The 22,022-nt window shown below is 42.9% G+C and overlaps 1 protein-coding gene across 1 annotated transcript in view; it reads left to right on the forward strand.

Moving 5' to 3' along the window:
* The window catches only part of reck (reversion-inducing-cysteine-rich protein with kazal motifs), a 163,865-nt gene that overhangs the window by 107,013 nt on the left and 34,830 nt on the right, over positions 1-22,022 (forward strand). The gene's annotated exons all lie outside the window — the stretch shown is intronic.

Raw genomic sequence — 22,022 nt, forward strand, 5'->3', positions numbered from 1 at the left:
TCTATAACTCTCCCCAACGCCCTACCATTAACGGAGTAGGTCCTGGTCTGATTCGATCTACCAAAATGCATCACCTCACATTTATCCAAATTAAACTCCATCTGCCATTCATCGGCCCATGGCCCAATTTATCAAGATCCCGTTGCAATCCTAGATAACCTTCTTCACTGTCCACAATGCCACCAATCTTGGTGTCATCTGCAAACTTACTAACCATGCCTCCTAAATTCTCATCCAAATCATTAATATAAATAACAAATAACAGCAGACCCAGCACCGATCCCTGAGGCACACCGCTGGTCACAGGCCTCCAGTCTGAAAAACAACCCTCTACAACCACCCTCTGTCTTCTGTCGTCAATCCAATTTTGTATCCAATTGGCTACCTCACCTTGGATCCCGTGAGATTTAACCTTACGTAACAACCTACCATGCGGTACCTTGTCAAAGGCTTTGCTAAAGTCCATGTAGACCACGTCTACTGCACAGCCCTCATCTATCTTCTTGGTTACCCCTTCAAAAAACTCAATCAAATTCGTGAGACATGATTTTCCTCTCACAAAACCATGCTGACTGTTCCTAATCAGTCCCTGCCTCTCCAAATGCCTGTAGATCCTGTCTCTCAGAACACCCTCTAACAACTTACCCACTACAGCTTCATTGATAGAGTTAGGCTAGCTTTTGCTGTGTCCAGTGCACTCAGCCACTTCTTAATGCCTTATGGAGTGAACAGAATTAACTGGTTTAGGTTCCTATTATTTATAATTGATATAAATAACTCAAATGATGGCATCAAAAGTAAGATCTCCAAGTCTGTAGATTGGAGGTAGAGCAATACAGTCAGATTCAGAAAGATTTGGATCTTTTAGGAAACCGGCTTAGTAGATGATAATTACAGTTCAAGTTCCACAAGGTAAAAGTACAGTTCAGGTTAGACTAAAGTAAGATATTTAGTCTTGGAGCAAGGAACCAAACTTAGGGATATATTGAATGGAACGGTCATGCAGTGTATTGATCAAAAAAAGCGATTTGGGAGTTATTGTAGAAAAATCATTGAAACCATAGGGGTAATTTTAACCCCCAAGAACAGGTGGGTTGGGGGCAGGTGGGAGGTTAAAATAGCAGTTTTTTGGAGCGGGGCCGCATCCTGGCTCCGTCGTGCCTACTTCCGAGTTTAACCCAGGTGCGTTAGGATGCACGCACAACAGAAACCCGGAAGTCCCGTCCCCACTTAAAGTCGGTGGGCCAATTCAGGTAGTTGATACACTTTAGGTACTTAATTTTTTGGGGATTCTGCAACAGAAATGGATTTAATTACTCCTGAACGTGTCTCCCATGGCTTCTGAAACATGCCCTTGAAACAGAGGCAAATTGCAGCCGAAGCTCATTTGATCCTTTAAAGCAGTGATTGACACATCTCAATAAAAGGTGAGGTATTGCAGCTGGACACTCAGCTGTCTCAGACAAATGTTTGGCTGGGAATTCTTTGTGTTTAGACTGAGATTTCTTTGTTGAGACTGTGAATTCTTGTGTTCAGACAAATTTACCAACATTTTGGAGCCCCTCAAACTGACAAGATCAAGATGGGAGGTGCAATGGATCTATTCCACAGTACATCTGAGGAGGAGGAAATGAAGATGGGGAACCCATTGCCAGAGCAGCCAGGCACATTGCTGCCCGTGATTCCAGGGCTTCCCTCATCCCTAACAGGTTCTCATAATGTGCAAATTGAAGACTTTGAAATACTCAGGCCACCTGGAACAACCACCAACGCGCGCCCCCCCGCCCCCACTCCCTTTGCACATAACAGTCCTTCATCCACACATACACCCATTTCACATGCGCATTCACGATGAAGCACATGAAAGGACTAATCCACAAAAGGGACTCATGATGTGGCAGTGGTTGTGATAGTGATTAAATTTAATGTGCCATAACAAAAAAAATATATAAATTAAAACATGACAGCTAGTCAAACTCCCTTATGCATACGCTTGGTGAATTACAATTGCTTATTCTTTCTCTTTCTACCACTTCTCCGTGATGCATCCCCTGTGGCTTCAGCAAAGGTGGTGGCAGGTTGCTCAGATCCCTGTCCTGACTGCTGAGATGCTCTCAGCTTACGACCTCTGGGTTTTGGAGCCTGTGAGGGCCCCGCGAAAGGCTGCTCCACCTGCACCTGTGCAGATACAGACCCTGCCTTCGGGAGAGGAGGCAGCATTGTGGGTACTGGTTGTGGTGGGGGGGGTGCGGTGGGGTGCAATGGGTGAGATGTGGGAGTGTTTTGAGTGGAGTCCCCACTTCCATGTCCCCTTTTGCTATCATCCCTCTCCTGGGCCAGCGTAACATCACTCCCACCAGCAGGCTGGTGAGCAGATGGGCCGCATTATAAGGCCACGGCTAACATATCTACCTGTTTAAGGCGGTAGACATGTTGACATCCAGAGATCGCATGGGCATTGTTGTGGCCTGTATGGACTCATTTGAGCTTCAAGCACAGCCCTCAATGGAGGCTACCATTCTCTCCGTTACAGAAATTCTCGCACCACCAGTCCACTAGCGATCGAGTTGGATTCCTCCATCCTCTCCACTGTTGTGGAGAGTGTGCGTGGCACTTTTTCCGCTATCTCGCAAAGTTGCTGCTGCGATGGTTCAGCATCTATGTCCAGTTGAGCTGAGTTTGGAGGGGAGCGCGCGCCCTACCCCCCCCCCTGCCAACACAGACTCTCCACAGCTGTCCCTGCCACCATTGTCTACTCATGCTCACTTGTGAGTGGTGAATCATCAGGTGACAGCCCAACTATTTGCTTAACAGGACCCATCGAAGTGCGAGTATCAGCAGTGGTGCATGACTATATGTCCTGTGACGGTGCACCCTCAGAAGGAAGGAATGAACTCTGAACAATCACATTCTTCCATTTCTGTTGATTCCTCATGAAAGCCCTGGAAGACAACAAAGCAATATTAATGATTCAACGCAAAAGTGACCATCTTTCCAATGACCAATCTGAGTTCTGGCACAGTTATATCGTTGATAAAATCAATTCATCATGTCTGTGAAAAATGTTAAAGTTCTGTCACCAGCCATTTGCGAGTTGCCATTCTCTCCATCTCTGATGGATAGGCATGGTCTGATTTATTTCCACGGCCTTCTCCACATCTGTCACCTCCACATGTGATGGGCCACCTCCAGTTCTGCTCCTCTCCTTTGCGTTTTGCGCTCTCTTCTCCTACAAGGGGACAAAGAACAGATGTGAGTGACTGAAGGTGACGTATTCACCTTATGGATGCATTGCTTTGGGTGAGACTGACCATAAAAGAGATGCCTCAGAGGGTGACGATCATACAGATACATTACATTGCATCAGGATTGGGGCGAGTGGCAGTGGTGGGTGAATAAATGGGTAGTAGAGGAAGTGCATAGAAAGTGAAGGATGGTTGCTGCTGCTGACGTTTAAGTGGGTGTGTGAGGAGTTATGTGATGGGGTAGGTGTGCCAACACAGAATGACTGGGGGGGGCGGGCTGTTGAATAACACAGGATGCAGGTGTATCAGTAACTATACTCACTTGACCTGATTAGGTCATTAAGACGCTTCCTGCACTGAACCCAAGGCCTGGGCACCGTGCTCCTGCTGCTCACCTCTTCTGCCACCTCCAGCCAAGCATTTTTGGTTACAGAGCCAGGTTTGTTCTTGCCATCCATTGGAAACATTACCTCCCTACTGGCTCTCACTGCAGCCAGCAGTACATCCAGGGAGGTATCATTAAATCTAGGGGCAGCCTTTGCATTCCTGGACTCCATTTCTTCTTTCTCCAGGATTGCAGATTTCAATGTGCTCATTTTGCCTCTGGGTTCCCCACGTGCAAATCTATCCACCCGCTGCCATGCTAAAATCATGGCCCTTGAGTCCACAATTTGATTGCAGCGAGAAAAAGAAACAAAGTAGTAGGCAGCATTAGCAGAAGAACACAAAGCAAAGAGTGATGGTGCGGAGCAGTGTGTGCAATATGGGTCCCCGTATATTCCAAACGATTTGTCAATATGAAAGAGCAGCAAAGAGGATAGCAGATCTCAGAAATTGAAACTTCAACCTTAACGGATCAGATCAAAACTCTGCAGTCCTGCCACATCCAGTCGTCAGTGGTGGTGGACAATTAAACAACTAACGGGAGTAGGAGGCTCGATTAAGTCCATCCTCAATGATGGCAGAACCGAGCACGTGTGCAGAAGAGAAGGCTGAAGCGTTTGCAGTCATCTTCAGCCAGAAGTGCTGAGTCGATGATTCATCTCTGCCTCCTCCTGAGATCCCCACCGACACAGAAGCCAGTCTTCAGCCAATTCGATTCACTCCACGTGATATCAAGAAACAGCTGAGTGCACTGGATACAGCAAAAGCTATGGGCCCTGACAATATCCTGGCTGTAGTGCTGAAGACTTGTGCTCCAGAACTAGCTGCGCCTCTAGCCAAGCTGTTCCAGTACAGCTACAACACTGGCATCCACCCGACAATGTGGAAAATTGCCCAGGTATGTCCTGTCGACAGAAAGCAGGACAAATCCAATCCGGCCAATTACCGCCCCATCAGTCTACTCTCAATCATCAGCAAAGTGATGGAAGGTGTCGTCAACTGTGCTATCAAGCGGCACTTACTCACCAATAACCTGCTCACCGATGCTCAGTTTGGGTTCCGCCAGGACCACTCAGCTCCAGACCTCATTACAGCCTTGGTCCAAACATGGACAAAAGAGCTGAATTCCAGAGGTGAGGTGAGAGTGACGGCCCATGACATCATGGAGCTCTAGTAAAATTGAAGTCAGTGGTAATTGGGGAAAACTCTCCAGTGGCTGGAGTCATACCTAGCACAAAGGAAGATGGTAGCGATTGTTGGAGGCCAATCATCTCGACCTCAGGACATCGCTGCAGGAATTCCTCAGGGCAGTGTCCTAGGCCCAATTATAAGACCATAAGAGATAGGAGCAGGAGTGGGCCATTTGGCCCCTCGAGCCTGCTCTGCCATTTAATCAGAACATGGCTGATCTGATTTTTACCTCAACTTCACTTTCCTGCCCTTTCCCCATATCCTTTGACTCCCTTGCTGATCAAAAATTTGTCCAACTCAGCCTTGAATGTATTCAATGACTCAGCCTCCACAGCTTTTTGGGGTAAAGAATTCCAAAGATTCACGACCCTCTGGGAGAAGAAATTCCTCCTCATTTCCATCTTAAACAGGCGATCCCTTATTCTGAGACTACGCCCCCTAGTTTTAGATTCCCCCATGAGGGGTAACATCCTCTCAGTATCTACCCTGTCGAGTCCCCTCAGAATCTTGTATGTTTCAATAAGATCTCCTCTCATTCTTCTAAACTCCAATGAGTACAGACCCAACCTGTTCAATCTTTCCTCATAAGACAACCCTTCCATACCTAGAATCAACCTAGTGAAACTTCTCTGAACTGCCTCCAATGCAAGTGTGTCCTTCCTTAAATAAGGGCACCAGAACCGTACGCAGAACTCCAGGTGTGGTCTCACCAGCACCCTGTACAGTTGTAGCATAACTTCCCTGCTTTTATACTCCATCCCCCTAGAAATAAAGGCTAATATTCCGTTTGCCTTCTGGATTACCTGCTGCACCTGTAAGTTGACTTTTTGTGTTTCATGTAAGAAGACACCCAGATTCTTCTGTACCGCAGCATTTTGTAGTATTTCTCCATTCAAATAATATTTTGCTTTTTTATTTTTCCTCCCAAAGTGGATGACTTCACATTTTCCCACATTATATTCCATCTGCCAAATTTTTGTCCATTCGCTTAACCTGTCAGTATCCCTTTGCAGACACTTTGTGTCCTCATCGCAACTTGCTTTTCCAGCTACCTTTGTATCATCAGCAGATTTGGCCACAAGACACTCTGTTCCTTTATCCAAGTCATTGATATATATTGTAAATAGTTGATGCCCCAGCACCGATCTCTGCAGCACCCTACTAGTTACAGATTGCCATGTTGAAAATGACCCTTTTATCCCGACTTTGTTTTCTGTTCATTAGCCAATCCTCTATCCATGCCAGTATATTACTCCCAACATCATGAGCTCTTATCTTGTGCAGTAATCTTTTATGTGGCACCTTATCGAATGCCTTTTGGAAATCCAAATATACTGCATCCAATGGTTCCCCTTTATCCACCCTGCCCGTTACTTCCTCAAAGAGCTCTAATAAATTTGTCAGACATGATTTCCCCTTTTTAAAACCATGTTGACTCTCCTTGATTGTATTCAGAGTCTCCAAATGTCCTGCTACTACTTCCTTAATATAGATTCTAGCATTTTCCCAATGACAGATGATAGGCTAACTGGTCTATAGTTACCTGCTTACTGTCTCTCTCCCTTCTTGAATAGGGGTGTTACGTTTGCGGTTTTCCAATCCGTTGGGACCTTTCCAGAATCTAGTGAATTCTGGAAGATTACAACCAATCCATTCCACTATCTCTGTAGCCACTTCCTTTAAGACCCTCGGATGCAAGCCATCAGATCCAGGGGACTTGTCTGCCTTTAGACCCATTAGTTTACCTAGTACTTTTTCTTTAGTGATTGTTTTTAGTTCCTCCCTCCCTTTTGCCCCTTGATTTTCTACTGTTATTTGTATGCTATTAGTGTCTTCTACTGTGAAGACAGATACAAAATATCTGTTCAATTCCTCTACCATTTCCTTGTTTTCCATTATTATTTCCCCAGTCTCATCCTTTAAGGGACCAATGTTTACTTTAGCTACCCTCTTCCTTTTTATATACTTGTATAAGCTTTTACTGTCAGTTTTTATATTTCTTGCTAGTTTACTCTCATAATTTATTTTCTCCCTCTTTATTATTTTAGTCATCCTTTGCTGGTTTTTAAAGTTTTCTCAATCTTCAGGCTTACCAGTAATCTTTGCCATATTGTATGCTTTTTCTTTTAACCTGATACCATCCTTGACTTCCGTAGTTAGCCATGGTTGGTTCACCCTTTTTGTGGAGTCTTTCCTCCTCACAGGGATATATTTTTGTTGCGAGTCAAAATATCTTTTTAAATGTTTGTCACTGCTTATCTACCATCATACCATCTAATCTGTTTACCCAGTCCACTTTAGCCAATTCCGCCCTCATTCCTTTATAATTGCCCTTATTTAAGTTTAATACAGTAGTTTCAGACCCAAGATCCTTGCTGTCAAACTGGATCACTGCTTCCCAAGGGATCCATTACTTTGAGATCATTAATCCTGTTTTGTTACCCATTACCAGATCATCTTCAGCTGCTTCATCAGTGACCTTCCTTCCATCATAAGGTCAGAAGTGGGGATGTTTGCTGATGATTGCACAGTGTTCAGTTCTATTCGCAACCCCTCAGATAATGAAGCTGTCTGTGCCCACATGCAGCAAGACCTGGACAACATCCAGGCTTGGGCTGATAAGTGGCAAGTAACATTCATGCCACACAAGGAGCAGGCAATGACCATCTCCAACGAAGGAGTGTCTAACCAACTCCCCTTGACGTCCAACGGCATTACCATCGCCAAATCCCCCCACCATCAACATCCTGGATGGTCACCATTGACCAGAAACTTAACTGGACCAGCCACGTAAATACTGTGGCTGCAAGAGCAGATCAGAGGCTGGGTATTCTACGGCGAGTGACTCACCTCCTGACTCCCCAAAGCCTTTCCACCTTCTACAAGGCACAAGCCAGGAGTGTGATGGAATACTCTCCACTTGGCTGGATGAGTGCAGCTCCAACAACATTCGAGAAGCTCGACACCATCCAGGACAAAGCAGCCCGCTTGATTGGTACCCCATCCACCACATTAAACATTCACTCCCTCGACCACCGGCGCACCTTGGCTGCATTGTGCACCAGATGCATTGCAGCAACTTGCCAAGGCTTCTTCGATAGCACCTCCCAAACCCGCGACCTCTACCACCTAGAAGGACAAGGGCAGCAGTTGCATGGGAACATTACCACCTGCACGTTCCCCTCCAAGTCTCACACCATCCTGACTTGGAAATATGTTGCCGTTCCTTCATCGTCGCTGGGTCAAAATCCTGGAGCTCCCTGCCTAACAGCACTGTGGGAGTACCTTCACCACATGGACTGCAGTGGTTCAAGGCGGCGGCTCACCACCACCTTCTCAAGGGCAATTCGGGATGGGCAATAAATGTTGGCCTTGCCAGCGATGCCCACATCCCATGAATAATAAAAAATGAGACGTTTTGATAAAAGGAGTTTCTCATATGACATCATAGGGTTTTCCATAAAGAGTCCCATGTCACTGAGGATGCAGAGGAATGCAAGAAATCAGTTAATGCCCTATACAGTGACAACTCAAGGGATGCACATTAGATTTTGGATAAAAAGTGAAAGGGTGGATCTTTGCCTCCTTGAGAAACCGTGACAACACCAGAAAGGAGGGTGGCCCTTGGTTTTAAAATCTGAGGAGAACAGCAAATTAAGATTCCTCTGATTCTGGTAGGTACCTTTCAATATAGTTCAAATGTGTATATACCTCATCTCATTCACTTTATTTCAATCAAAAGCCTGTAATGTAGTTTAACTGGATATGGATGTGAATATCATTTGGAAATCAGTTTTGACACATTTGTAATGTTGATGCTTTCCAATAAATTCAAAAAGAAAATTGATTTCAATGCTGAAAACAATATTAGATCCTTAGATTAAATGAGTTTACAAAGTGATAATTTGTACATTCGTGTTTGCACAGATGATTTATCTGCATCCCAAGTGGATGACTCCTCAGGTGATGAATCTATCTTGGTGTCTGAAGAGGAAGAAGAGGAATCTGACAACTCTTGAGAAAGAGGGGATGGAATTGGGAAAAGGTCCAGAAAGCTGACTTACAAGGAGCAGAATATAACCAAGATGAAAGGCAGGGAGGGAAGGTTCTTCAGGTCCTGGAACTTCTAAACTGCTACCTTAGAAAAGAAAGAGGTCCTTTGAGCAGCAGTTGCAAGAGATGAAAGGACTCATCGGTAATGGTGGCCAGGGATTCAACTCACCAACCATCCATCCCGCACTCAACAGAAGATAGGGAGTTCCTATAGAACCCTTGTGACACAGAAAATACTGAGGTTGCTATGCAATCTGCATTACAACAATACAGTGACGTTAACTGTTGGTTACACTTGTCCACAACCAGTCCACCATCCTCTGTACAGCTTCAGTGTGCTACAAGGAAAAGCTCCTTTGAGTTGGCTGACAGGCATCTGAAAAGATTGATTGGACTTCCTCAAGGGCAACTGCAGATGTTGTGCAGTGCCCAGTATTAATTCTTTTATATGCTTGAATGCCTGGCTCCCGCTGATTTCAATACTGAATAGATAGCAATGCCTGTTTGTTTTTTCCATTTAGATCCCAGGGTAAAAATGTAGGCTCCGGTTACTGGGGGTATTTATCAAGAACACGTCATTGTTTTGTGGCATTGACAAAACCTCACGCCATTCTATTGGTTCGAACAAAATAGACATCTAGTTGACAATCCTTGTCCTCACAAGTGGTGGATAACAGGACATAGCATTTATTTCATTGGGAAAAATATATAGACAATGCTATTTACCAGTTACTTTCCCCTCTGACTACTTATGCTTCTGCTCTTCCTTTTTCGTTTCTATTTCTGATCTCCTTATCATTCTCTCTTTACCCCCAATTCTCTGTAATGCCATCTAGGCCACCCTTCCAGACATTCCATGTACTTCTAAGTTCCCCTTGCTTTCCTGGCTATCAAATGTATCTTGAAGTCTTGCCATTTCCTTACCCAATATGCATACTTGCGAACTCCTTCCCTATATTCTTATTGTGAGATTTAGGGAGTTCTTTCACTGCATGAGGAGGGGGAAGAGAAATGGAAAAGGTCTGGCATAATCCTACTGCCAATAGGATTCCTTGAGTATCAGTAGGAGCTGTACATGTGAACATACATCAGGCAGTTGGAAGAGCAAGTCCCTTCAGGACTAGTGCTGTTAACACCCCAAGTGCTTGCCAGCACATGTTGGTTCATGGGACACGTGGGCAACTGCTAATGTTGAGTTCTGCTTATCTAGAACTTCACTCTGTGGCTTACTGTAGAGAGTCCATTTAAAAAAAAAATCTCCCATAGTTAATGATCATGTAGTGGTTTTGGCACATAATTTAGCAGTAAAATAAACTACCTTTACAAAAATTATACAAAATTGTATATTATTTAAATTGAAAACTATACAGCATGTCCAGCATACAGCACTTTAAGATTGTTTTGCATCTTTCTTACACTCAGCCCACCTGCTACCTTTTCTCCTCTTATTGATCACCTTCCTATTTGCTTGATGTCTCCTCAACCTTTCAATACGCAAGTAAAGGTGGACCCATGCCTTTGATCTCAGACTGGAAATCTTCTACAAAGAAGCCAGGGGCATCCACCAGATTTCTTCTCTGGACCCTATTTCCTTCAGCCAGCTCTACGTTATGATTCTCATCTGTGTGACCAACACCATTCCTCTGAGAATGTAGGTCTTTACTGGCTTCTTACGGAAATGATCATCTCCAAAGCAACCTCTTCTCCCAATGGGAGGTGTCTGGCACTTCTATCCACGGCTTCCTGGCACAAGTTTCAAACAGCGTATAAGTAGTAAAAATGACGAACAGTTTCCCTCCTGGGTAGCCAAAGATGTAGTCCAGGTTCCTGGGTTCAAATTCTAGCTTTTCCTGTATCACCAGCCTCCTAAATTACAGCCTTTGTATCTGTAATTCTTCCTGTGATCTGGAACAAATCATGTTCCGCTACACCTTAAAGGTCGATATTGTGATCCTCTCCGACCGCTGAATCACCGAGAGGCCTTGAGAACCGCCTTTTCTCTGCTCGTAGTCCCTTTCCAGCCAGGTCAGTTACTGAGGCCTATCACTGGGAGTAAAGCCCTGCAGTTGCCACCCACCCTGCTTAAAACACACACACACACACACACACACACACACACTCAAATCTTTAAGCCAATCTCAGTTTTCATTTGAAATAGTTTTGTTGTCAAATCATAAAAACACACATTGGTAATTATATAAAGTTTTCACCACCACTTCCTGGAAGCCATCTATGTCTCAGGAGAGAGTTAGGTATCAGACTTTCTGGGTGCCCTTCGTCACAAATGATGATCATCCCACCACTTTTTTTAAAGTAGAATCATTCTTACTATCGTGTTCCAAAGGATCCTTTTTTGTTGCTGTAAGATACCCTATTCTTATATACATATAGTTAGGATTAGGATTTGGTTTAATCTCATATGATTAAGGTTTTTGCTTTCTTTTCACTTATAAATAGCTTGTCGACTTGTACTGTAGCTCGAAATAATAAAATGGTCAAGTTATTCATTCCCAGAATTCTTCAGGGTATGGATGACATTTAGCAAGAAAAAGCTTTGAGAGCAAGGAGAGGTCTTTTGTTAGCAAGGAATGCTGATTAAGGGGTCAATGGTCTCCCAGATAAGAGGGTAGCCTGTATCACAAACAAGCAAGACAATGATAACAGATCAGTTAGGAAACTGAGAAACAACTCTTTTTAAGGGCTGGCTGAGCCCTCTAAAGATCTTAAGTTTTTATTCACAATTTGTAGAGTCAAGAATAAAAGAATCGACGAAGGTTACGTTCTTTATCCAGAGCAAAAGCGTGTAATATCGTTTATTCCTCTGACTATTGCTTAAGACATTTAGTGTGTCAAGACTCGGTCAAATTCAGTAAAGATTATTTGCAACCAGAAATTGGTGTCAAGTCCAAGTACCTTACAAGTGGCCACCACAAAGGGACTTGACAAGCAATAATCTGACTTGAGGGACATTGAGTGCCTACGATGGACAAGGAGCTAAACTCAGTCCGTAAAGGCAAGCAACAATGTCGGCGGGTGCATGGGGTTATCCTTCCAGTAGTACGAGTAACAATGGCGACTGTCAAGGAAGGTCTTCAAAAGAAATTAACTGACGTAGCCGGTAGTGAGGTGTTGGTCACCGTAGTGACCAAAGCAAATGAGCCGTATGCAACGGCAATGACCCACATAGAGGGGTTGGTGAATGAGAAAAAGATTAAATTAAAAGTAACGAGGCATTTATTAATATATGCAGCTCACTTTTGCGTTCAGTGAAAATAGAATAGGTGATGTGATGATAGAGAAAGCGCAGAGTGAGGCGACATTTCAACAACGATTGGATGATGTATCAGTCATGCTGGCTCAGTCACAACTGGCAGCTACCACCGCTATAGCCCAAGGGTTGGGGAGTCAGCAGGCTATAGAGGAACGCGATAGTTTACAAACCGAGAACAGTAGGTTAAAACAGGAATAAGAAGATGCTGGAGGAGCCTTGCGTGAGCTTATGACTCAGCTTCTGTATCAGTCATGCTGGCTCAGTCACAACTAGCAGTTACCACTGCAACTTTGTAACTTGCAACCACGTGGTCCAGTGCCCCATACTGTGTCAGCATGCTTTAGGTTGTCCCATGTAAGACACCTAGCTATGTAGTCTCCAATCTGAATAATATTGGGAATGTGAATAAAACTCCCAGAGGCGAGATTCACTTTCAGGTGAGCCTGAAGTTTCTTCATTCCCATTCACAAAGCCTAAAATGATTTGGCAATATTGTTGTAGCCAGGTTTTAAAGTCATTGTGCTCCGAATACATTACAACCGACACTGTCCTCAGGTTCATCTGTGTTAATGGAACACAATTAATCTTCAAACAAGAATTCTTGGCTTTAGCCCAAAACCGGTCACAACCAGTTTTAAAGAGAGAATAAGAATTAAAAATAACTTCAGACACTATCACCAGCTGATTTATACTTCCCATTTGTAATTCTTTCTGTACCTTGAAACAAACCATGTTCCGCTGTGCCTTGAAAGCTGACATTGGGAGTCTCTGTTTGTCCCACTCCAACTACTGAGCCACGGAGAGGGGCTTGAAGAGTGGCCTTCTCTCTGTGTATAATCTCTTCCCCAGCCAGATCAGTCACCGCAGTTACTGAGACCTGTCAGTTGGGGGAAAGTCCCATTGCTGCCACCCATTCAATTGACCATACACAGAGCCTGTTGGGTCTCATTCCCCAAATTTAATCCCGCGCTGTTGCTCCTCACCTAGCTGTTATCACAGCCCAAGTGAAACTCACTAATTTACCTTTTTATATACTGATTAATGCTTTGCAAAATGCGTGAGCTATTTGCTTCTCTTCCAGCTTAGTCAGCTGCAGCGAAACAAATAACATCTTGCAGACAGTCTCTCAGCATCAGGTTCAACACTTAACAACAGTTGTAAGTTTTTTTTGGTCCCTTTGTTTCTCAGCCATCGATAAACTTACAAACTAACAATTAATGAGTACTTACCATTGAATTCCTGTTCAAAATCAGATTCCCCCTTTAAGTCAGTCTCTCTTTGATGCTTCTCAAGTACTTATTAGAGTAACCAACTGGATATTTGCTTAATTCTTAGGTGGATGGAGAGAGGCAGAATATTAGTACTTAGTATTATATATTAGTACTGATTAGGGAAAGTTGTACCCTAGGTTCCAAATCATGGATTGTTGTGGTATGTTTCAACAAATCACATGCCCTAACTATAATACATTCTGCATTTCATAGGATAATGCTCCTGTCGTTATAAAACAGCGTATCCTTTGATTAATCGTGAGCAACACTACAGGAGTTCTGGTAGTGCATGTGTGCGTGCACCTAGTGCACATTTTGTCCATTACACTTCATATGTTATGCTTGCACCTGATTGGTTGGTTGAAATTAGATATTCGTGCAACAACAAATAACAACTAAACCAGTAGGAAATGTACAAATTAAAATGTTGGGAAAATAGATTAGCTTTAAATAAGGATGTGTGAAAACAACAAATCAAGCATGAGAAATCAGCATAATTTACCAAAATAAACAAATAAAAAGGACATCAAATCAAATTGCTGCACATATTTTTGAAAACCCTATGGTCACCATCTTGGCATCTCCATGAAACTGATCACTTACTATTGGGAATAAGGTTTGCAACATAAAGATGTTTAAAAAATACAATATTTACAAGACAGTGATTCGATTTACCTATACATTAACATTTTTTGTGTTTGAAATGTCTGTAATAATGTTTTCCATCAAAGGCCTATGCGTTTGTGAGAAGCCTGGGCCTTGAGTTCCTGCAGGTTCCCACATGAATCACTTCCAGCTGAAGAGACTCGAAAGGGTTGCAGACTGCAACTCCCAACACACCAATGCCTACAGCTTCTGTAAATTGTTATTTTTAACAGCAAGATTGGTTGTTTGTAGCGTGCCAGGGTTTAATAAACCCCGCCATCTCCCAATGGAAAATTACTGGGAATGAATAGCACCCCCCCCCCCCCCCCGGGAAATCATGGAAAGTAACAGGAATTTGTTTTGTAGGGCACAAAAACAAGGTAAGTATGAATTTTCAACTTTTGTGAGGTAACTTTGAAAGCAAACGTGTATACTATATATCAACCGATATGCAATGTAGCTGGCAAGTAGAATCATCGAATGGTTACAGCACAGAAGGAGGCCATTCAGCCCATTGAGCCCGTGCTGGCATTTTGTAAGAGCAATCGAGTTAGCCTCATTCCCCTGCTCTTTCCCCATAGCCCTGAAATTTTTTTCCCTTCAAATATTTATCCAATTCCTTTTGAAAGCCATGATTGAATCTGCTTCCACCACTCTTTCAGACAGCGCACTCCAGATCATAACTACTCGCTGCGTAAAAAAGGTTTTTCCTCATGTCGCTTTGATTGTTTTGCCAATCATCTTAAATCTGTCCTCTGGTTCTTGACCCTCTGCCAATGGGAACAGCTTCTCTTTCTTTACTTTATCTAAACCATTCATAATTTTGAACACTTCTATCAAATCTCTTAACCTTTTCTGCTCTAAGGAGAACAACCCCAGCTTCTCCAGTAAAGCTGAACACCAATACATCTGAGGGCAAAGATTTGGTGGAAGGACTTAGATCTGGTCTTTTTATTTTGTAATGTGTGTGAATGCGTTTCTTTCTATTTATAGTCACAACTTAAGAACAACCGCTGTTTGTATAAATAGCAACAATGGAAAGACTGTACCATCATTCAAGTTTGGTGGGAGTATCTGAATAAAAGTCTTCAATTTAAATGATTTTATGTATCTATGGTTACCAAGTCTTTGACGCTGCCCGACCTGAGTATATCCGGCATTTTCTTTTTTTAATTTGATTTCTAACATCCGCAGTATTTTGCTTTTGTTTTATGTAATTTAGCTTATTCGTTTTCTTAAGTTATATATATTTCTTGACATTCATTATAAAAAGCCATTTTCCAAACAGATCACCAGTACATTACTGCTCCCTCGTATTACACAGAGATTTATTTTGTAATGTGTTAGATAAAGAAATATTTACATTAGAAGGGTACACACAAAAGATGTGTACCCTTCTCCCCACTCCACATCCTCCACTTGTGACAGCATAATCTCTGACTCTTCTTGAACAACGGGAGATCTGTTAATATTTTTTAAGTTCACTTTCTAACTATATCTTTTTTCCCTCTGTGTAGATAATGTTTCATCTGTAATAACATTTATTTTGAGATTGTTGACAGTTGAGTCTCAGTCCTTCCTCATTCATTGTCATGGACTTCATTGATTTTGATTCTGTTTTCCTTTCCAGTTGGTTATTTTCTACTTTTGTTAGCCAGAAATCAAGTGCAAAATCTTTCTGCCCAGTTCCATTTTTTTTCCCCATTCGCGACAGCAACCTCTTTTCATTCCCTGACCCTTCACCACCCCCAATGCTCTCCATTCCCAGATACAATTTAATAGGTATTTTTTCCTGCTCTCTTGAAAGACAGCTTTCAGGTGATAACTGAATCCTATGTAAACCTCACTTAATCTTATGGTTTAAAGCCATCTGACCTGGTGTATTTTGCCCCTCAACCCCTGTTGATGTGGGATTTTTTATTGCATTTGTTCTCCAAGAGCGAAAGTAGTGGAGAAAAAGGCAGCCATGGTTAATTCCAGTTCATTCATCTTATTTTGGGCACTGCATCCTTGCTGAATCTATCCTCTGATATCAAGGCTTGGTTCAGCACAGTCTGCCTCAACCCACCAAATGGAAGGATACTGAGAGGTGTAGAAGAACAGAGGAACCTTGGAGTGCATGTCCACAGATCCCTGAAGATAGCAGGACAGGTAGATAAGGTGGTTAAGAAGGCATATGGAATACTTTCCTTTATTAGCCGAGGCATAGAACATAAGAGCAGGGATTGTATAAAACATTGGTTAGGCCACTGTGTTCAGTTCTGGTCACACATTACAGGAAGGATGTAATTGCACTAGAGAGGGTACAGAGGAGATTTACGAGGATGTTGCCAGGACTGGAGAATTTTAGTTATGAGGAAAGATTGGATAGGCTGGGGTTGTCCTCTTTGGAACAGAGGAGGCTGAGGGGTGATTTAATTGCGGTGTACAAAATTATTAGCAGAGAGGTCAATAACCAGGGAGCATAGATTTAAAGTGATTGGTAGAAGGATTAGAGGGGAGCTGAGGAAAAATTTTTTGACCCAGAGGGTGGTGGGGTCTGGAACTCACTGCCTGAAAGGGTGTTAGAGGCAGAAACCCTCAACTCATTTAAAAAGTACCTGGATGTGCCATAACCTACAAGGCTACGGACCAAATGCTGGAAAGTGGGATTAGGCTGGGTGGCTCATTTTCGGCCGGCGCGGACACGATGGGCTGAATGGCTTCCTTCTGTGACGTAAATTTTCCATGATTCTTCTATAACAGTACACACAGGCAGAGGGGCTAGGCTAGGCACTGACTCATTAATTAAATGTCAGTGTACTGGGGGGGAAGGAGGGGTTAAAATAATTATCAAAAGTACCTCATTCATTTTAGTTTCATTTGTCAATATGCCCCTCACTCACTCCTGAATGTACCTAGTCCCACTCTGTTTCTCCAGCCCTCTAGAGGTCTCAGTCTCTCTCTTCCCCGACCTCTTGTCCTCTGAAACTCGCATTTTAAAAAAAAATCAGATTGTCTACTGAAAATGACTCCCTCATTGTCGTTTAAAAAGCAGTCATGCCCTGTCCCCTCCTGGGCTCGATATAAATGTGTCATTAACTTTACCACATTAGGAAAGAAACATGGAAGTCTAGTGCTCAACTTTTGGTGCCTATATATGATTAAGCTTAGTTGTTTCTAGCTGTTACATTCTTCCACGTTTAAATTGAAGCAGCCTTGATTATTTCAGATTTGATGAAAGCAGATTTTTGTGATCAATCAACTGTACCTTATCTGGCCTGATGATGGAATTTTTTTTTATTATTCATTCTCAGGATGTGGCTATCGCTGGCAAGCATGGCATTTATTGCCCATCCCTAGTTGCCCTTGAGAAGGTGGTGGTGAGCTGCCTTCTTGAAGTCTGCGGTAAAGGTGCTCCCGCAATGTTGTTATTTGTGGTCGTTTGATACAACTGAGTGATTTGCTAGATCACTTCAAAGGGCAGTTGAAAGTCAACCACATTGTCTTAACGTAACTTGTCATAACTTCCTTCCAAATTCTGAGATTCATTTCCTACAGTCGATTTGCAAATGCAGTTGATCGTGTCCTATAGAACACACATTCCGACTTTCTAAGTGCAGGTTTGCTATTTGGTTAATGGTCTTTATTCCACTACTATTGAGTAAGAAAAAAATCTCAACTATAATTTAAAGGTCATTTGACTTGGTCAACGCCAAAGCACCCCCATATTATTTTCAGACTTCCACAAAAGCTAGGAATGTTTGTTTAATGAGGTTGGTGGAGTTTCTCAATACTGTACCATTATTGCACCTAAAAATTGAGTGGCTCCATTTCTAATTTGAATGGTTCTCTCTCCTTTCCTCCTATCTTCCTCATACTCCCAGTATATCATTGTTACTTCCTAACATTCTGATTATTTCCACTGTCTCCAAGATCCCTCTCAGTCTCCCAATATGCACTCATCATGTCTGATTTTTGCTCCCAAATGAGCACCAGAATGACCTGTGCTTCGAAATTTGTCTGTTACTTGTAGTGAGCCCAGTTTCATAATTCAGGAGAGACTGACACAGGATTACCTTCTGATAGTGTTCTCTAACTTGTTGCAAAAGCAGGAGTAGCACACACAAAACGTTAGAAGGCTGAGTGGAAAATCCAAACTGAAGGGCACCATGGACATGAGGGAATGTTGGGGAGACTTGAGTTTAGGGGCCGAATAATGGGGAACATTTTCTATTTCTCCCAGTTAAATCTCAGGGTTCAAATATTGCCTCATTATTGTGCTACAGTGTTTGAGCCTTGGTATATAATTCATTGGGAAAAGTGGAAAAATTGTTTGTGTAATTTCAGGCATGTGCTTAAGAGTTTGTTGATCCCTGGCTATTGGCTTTATCTTAAGACTCATTCAGAGAATACTTGTAAAGTTGCTGCTTGCAGTAACCTTTCTTATTGCCATAGGACAGTGTATGGATATTTCTGCTGAAGAGGGTCTCTTTTTTTTCCCTCTGATAACTTCTCTCTTGAAGTACTGATTCCTTGCTGGGGTAGGCTGCCACAGGAGCTGGGTGCTCTCCAGTACCTTATTCAATTAGCCATTAATCATGTGTGAATCTTAACACTGTCAGCAGGCTGTTTGTCTGTGGGGCATCACAGCCAAGCCAGATCCTGTCCACACATTTATTTCCAACCGAGGTTGCTGGATGGCGATCCTGAAGCCTCTGGGCTTTGAGTGGGGGAGGTTCAGCGGCCACGCAATGGGATGTGTGGGCTGGAGTTTGGGGCAGGAATGGCTTCCACTGGGTCTCCACCCCTTTCAGCAAAGCAAAATTCTATCGGAAGTTGGGTGGACGTCACCAGAGAGGCAGGACTGGTGGGATATTGTCATCTGCTGCAAATCCTGCCAGTTCTTTCTTCGCTATCCCCAACTCTTAACTGCGCCTGCATGATGCAGATGTGCTGGTGTGCCAGAACCAGATCCTGGTGGGAGTTGTGCCTGCAATTGTTTCAAACGCCAGCTTCCCAAGTGGCAAGTCTTAGATTTCTCATGCTGCCGTATGATTTCACAGCACAGATCCTGACCCCCTCTTGAGGTGGACATCCCATTAACGTTGCAAATGCTGCAGTTGCCTGTCCTTCAAATGCTAATGACTCTGACCCCATGTATGGTGTCAGGGCTTTTAGTTCTGCCCAGCTGCATTTCCAACAATCATATCGCAGTAATGTGGTACCAGACAGAATCACTGGTTGGCAGCATGGTTTATTTTTAATAAAGATTGTGTTCATTACTGTTATTTTATAAACTACTGTTAGTCTGGACATCTTAGGTTGATTCAATTTCAGTGACTATATATTTGTTGAGGTAGGATGGGAGATCTGGGGTTTTGTTCAATGTAGACATTGGAGAACTTTACCCCAAGTATCCATGACCTGGATTTCTGAATAAAATATCACTGTTAAAGCTCAGAAAAGATATTGGCCTCAGATTGTGCATTTCATTCCCAGGGACAGCCAGAAGCAATCAGAGCATGTGGACTGTCAAGATTGGTAGACTATTACCCAGAGACAGAGGCCAATTGTAGTCCACCAGCTGAGATAAGTACGGATCAGAGATTAAAATTAGGTCCCTCCTTAACCATAAGGCTGAGCTATTCACTGCCTTAACTACCTTGGGGAAGCGCATTTCTTGGGAAGCGCAATAGTCTACCAGTCTTAACAGTCCCATTGCTCTGATCGCTGACTTATGAAGTTTTAACACAGTGGAACTGTCAGTTTTAATCTCAGGCATAACTGCAAATACTTATGTTAATTAGCAATTGTGTTGCCATTGCTGATTCTAAATCTCACTCCTAACATTTCCAGTGTGTTAAAAGCCCTGCTGTTGTCCCTTTTCTTTTAACCATGCACTGGACTGCATCAGTCAGGAATTAAGATAAAATCCATTTGGAAGGAAAGAAGGTTGCAGCCTTTTACCAACACTGTTTTACTGTGAATGTGTCTTGTTATAAAAACAGAAAATGCTGGCAATACTCAGCAAGTCATCTGTGGAGAAAGAAATACTGTTAATGTTTTAGGTCATGATGTGGAGATGCCGGTGATGGACTGGGGTTGACAATTGTAAACAATTTTACAACACCAAGTTATAGTCCAGCAATTTTATTTTAAATTCACAAGCTTTCGGAGGCTTCCTCCTTCGTCAGGTGAACGATGTGAAAATGAAATCCTCGAAATGAAATCGCATTTATAATTCACAGAACAATGCTTGGTGATTACAGACAGTTTTTTCAACTGCCCGTTGCCAAGGCAATCAGTGTGCAGACAGACAGGTGTTACCTGCCAGGTCTCACAGAATATACAAATCACCAAAAAAAAAACAACAAACAAAAAAAAACAGAGATAGAGAGGTAGAAACATAGAAAAGACAGCAACTGACCCGTTATATTAAAAACAGATAACATTTGTTCGCTGGTGGGGTAACGTGTAGCGTGACATGAACCCAAGATCCCGGTTGAGGCCGTCCTCATGGGTGCGGAACTTGGCTATCAATTTCTGCTCGACAATTTTGCATTGTCGTGTGTCTCGAAGGCCGCCTTGGAGTACGCTTACCCGAAGGTCGGTGGATGAATGTCCATGACTGCTGAAGTGTTCCCCGACTGGGAGGGAACCCTCCTGTTTGGCGATTGTTGCGCGGTGTCCGTTCATCCGTTGTCGCAGCGTCTGCATGGTCTCGCCAATGTACCATGCTCTGGGGCATCCTTTCCTGCAACGTATGAGGTAGACAACGTTGGCCGAGTCACAGGAGTATGAACCATGCACCTGGTGGGTGGTGTCCTCTCGTGTGATGGTGGTATCTGTGTCGATGATCTGGCATGTCTTGCAGAGGTTACCGTGGCAGGGTTGTGTGGTGTCGTGGACGTTGTTCTCTTGAAAGCTAGGTAATTTGCTGCGAACGATGGTCTGTTTGAGGTTGGGTGGCTGTTTAAAGGCGAGTAGTGGAGGTGTGGGGATGGCCATAGCGAGGTGTTTGTCCTCATTGATGACATGTTGAAGGCTGCGGAGAACATGGCGTAGTTTCTCCGCTCCGGGGAAGTACTGGACGACAAAGGGTACTCTGTTGGTTGCGTCCCGTGTTAGTCTCCTAGACTATAACTTGGTGTTGTAAAATTGTTTACAAATGTTTTAGGTCAGTGACCTTTGTTCTTGTTCTTCTGTTGCTCACCTTTTAATGAGAATGTGGATTGCAGTATCTTCATATAGACGCATGTATAATGTATATTAAGAGAAAAAGGGTGGCTAAGGGTAATGTGGGCCCCTCAAAAACAGATGCAGGTGATATTGTACTTGAAAATAAGGAAATGGCAGACTTGCTAAATAATTACTTTGTATCAGTCTTCACAGTGGAGGAAACGGATAAAGTACCAGAGATATGAGGAAATCTGAAAGTAAATCAATGGAAGGAATTTATTAGATCTAAAATAAGTTTTTAAAAAATGATAATGGAGAAAATAAAGATAGACAAATCTCCAGGACCTGATGGCTTCCATCTCAGGATAGTAAAAGAAGTAGGTGAGGAAATTGCAGATGCTTTAGTCATGATCTTCCAAAACTCTCTTGATTCAGGAATTGTCCCCTTGAATTGGAAAATTGCCAATATCACTATTATTTAAGAAGGGTGGGAGAGATAAATCAGGAAATTATAGGCCTATTAGTTTAACGTCTGGTTATGGAGAAGTTACTAGAATCTGTCATTATGGACAGAGTGACCGAGCACGGGGACAAATATGAGCTGATACGAGAGCCAGCATGGATTTGTAAAGAGTAAGTCATCTCTAACGAACCTGTTTGAATTTTTAGAGGCGGTCACTAACATGATAGATAAGGGCGTGTCTATGGGTGTTTTCTATATATATATATAGAAATATATTTTATCTATGGACTTCCAGAAGGCAGTTGATAAGGTTCCACAAGAATGACTGTTAGCAAAAA

Source organism: Heptranchias perlo, chromosome 3 (genome assembly GCF_035084215.1).
Source record: "Heptranchias perlo isolate sHepPer1 chromosome 3, sHepPer1.hap1, whole genome shotgun sequence".
Lineage (NCBI taxonomy): Eukaryota > Metazoa > Chordata > Chondrichthyes > Hexanchiformes > Hexanchidae > Heptranchias > Heptranchias perlo.